This window comes from Heterodontus francisci, unplaced genomic scaffold (genome assembly GCF_036365525.1).
Source record: "Heterodontus francisci isolate sHetFra1 unplaced genomic scaffold, sHetFra1.hap1 HAP1_SCAFFOLD_1683, whole genome shotgun sequence".
NCBI lineage: Eukaryota > Metazoa > Chordata > Chondrichthyes > Heterodontiformes > Heterodontidae > Heterodontus > Heterodontus francisci.
The window spans coordinates 22,476-24,644 of record NW_027140468.1 but is presented as its reverse complement, the minus strand read 5'-3'; the positions used below and the strand labels follow the sequence as shown (position 1 = coordinate 24,644).

The following is a 2,169-nucleotide window of genomic DNA, read 5'->3' as shown; positions in this document are numbered from 1 at the left end:
CTCCACCTTCCATCAACATCGACAGCCTCACTTTAGAGGTTGTCAACGGCTTCACATACCTTGGATCAACAATCACCAGCAATCTGTCCCTTGATACTGAAATCAGCACCAGGATTGTCAATGCTGCAGCTGTCATGTCAAAGTTGAGAAGACGAGTGTGAACCAACAGCAAACTGATCGAAAATTCAAAACTCCGCGTGTAACATGCTTGTGTTCTCAGCACCCTCCTTTATAGTAGAGAAGCATCAACAACTTATGCAAGCCAAGAAAAGCAGCTGAACAGCTTCCACCTCCGCTGTCTCAGATGGATATTGGACATCTCCTGGCAGGACAGAGAGCCGAATGCGGTAGTACACCAGCGTGCAGGGATCCGCAGCATGCTTGCCCTCTTGAGTCAGCGGTGACTCTGTTGACTGGGTCATGTGTGCTGAATGGATGACGGTCGCTTTGCCAAAGACATGCTCTTTGGTGAGCTTGCTATCAGCACGAGACAAACAGGTCACCCACGTCTGTGATACAAGGACATCTGAAAAGCGAGATCTCAAGCTGACTGGGATTGGAGTCGATGCATGGGAAGTCCTTTCTGCTGACTGGAGTTCCTGGAGAAAGGCATTCAGGAAGACCATGGGAAAAGCAGAGGACAAAAGAAATGACCAGATGGTGGGAAAGAGAGCTCAGAGGAAGGAAAAATTATCAGTCGACCTCGGGCCAATGATATTCATCTGTACCAGCTACGAAAGGAATCGTCACTCACGAGTCGTCCTCGACAGCCACAACAAACGATGTTTAATACAGAAGTGACGTACACCCCGGGTGTAGCCCATCGTCTTCCGAGACGGACGGTTGCCTATTACAATTACAACGACAGCAACAACTACAAGAGCGAGTCAGAGGCTGGGAACTCTGCCGTGACGAACTCAGCTCTTGACTTGCCAAAGCCTGCCCACCATCTACAAGGCCTTCCTCTGATTTCAATTGCGTGCTCACTTGTGATCTGGCTTTGTAGCTTAGTTGGTTAAAGCACCTATCTAGTGAACAGGAGATCTTGGGTTCAATTCCCACCAGAGCCTTATTTCACAGTAGCAACATGCTTGAAAAGTTTTATTATCAACATTGACATCTGTGTCTTGTGAACTTGAATTCAAAACACATGATGAATTTCAATCACATTAAAAAACAGCCTTTGTGAAGGATATGAGTTTGGAATGGCTGATCCTCCTTGTCCAGAATTTCGGTGCTGCTACTTCAAAGGTAACTTCTTTGACATAAATTTGTTCACAGTTACATTCAACCTGGAAAACAGCTTGATATTAATCTCACTGAAGGAAAGTGTGACCGTGTTCTCTGTTTCAGAGTGTTTGTGTCATTATGTGTTGCTTTTAACCGAGACTGGGACATGACGCAAGTGGGAGGGTTTATCTGAAGTTTGGAATATTTGTCAGTCAGGAACAAGAAAAATCAAAGGAACCAAATAAGAAAACCTATGTCTCATGTGGTTACCGAGAAACGGTGAGAAGATATTAAACTTTGTTGCATTTAATACAACTGTGTGAACTTTGATCTTTGCAGCCTTTTATAAACATTATTTGAAGGGTCTCAGTAAAAATGTTCAGTGTTGATGAGAGTGGGTGAGCAACTGCTTAATGTGACAGGGTCAGGACTGGATGCAGGAAGTTCTCTGACAGTCTCTCTCTGATGGGTTGAGTTGATTTTCAATTGGCAGCTGTTGCTGTTTTGATAATACAAGTTCCCTCCACCGATTTTTTTGGACAGACAGTGCAGTATGAGGATGTAAAGGGTTAATGCTGAAGACAGATCATTATTATGGAAATATGTAGGAGCAACAGGGTGGTGGTGATAGGAGATTTTAATTTTCCCAACATTGACTGGGATTCGCTTAGTGTTAGAGGTCCAGATGGAGCAGAATTTGTAAGGAGCATCCAGGAAGGTTTTCTAGAGCAGTATGTAAATAGTCCAACTCGGGAAGGGGCCATACTGGACCTGGTGTTGGGGAATGAGCCCGGCCAGGTTGTTGAAGTTTCAGTAGGGGACTACTTTGGGAATAGTGATCACAATTCCGTAAGCTTTAAAATACTCATGGACAAAGACGAGAGTGGCCCAAAAGGAAGAGTGCTAAATTGGGGGAAGGCCAACTATACGAAAATTCGG

At 44.6% G+C, this 2,169-nt stretch overlaps 1 non-coding gene across 1 annotated transcript; it reads left to right on the top strand.

The window, feature by feature from the left end:
- The first annotated feature begins 996 nt into the window (after positions 1–996).
- On the top strand, positions 997–1,070 carry trnat-agu (transfer RNA threonine (anticodon AGU)). Its single transcript has one exon. It is a non-coding gene; the product is annotated as a tRNA-Thr (tRNA).
- The last annotated feature ends 1,099 nt before the right edge of the window (positions 1,071–2,169 follow it).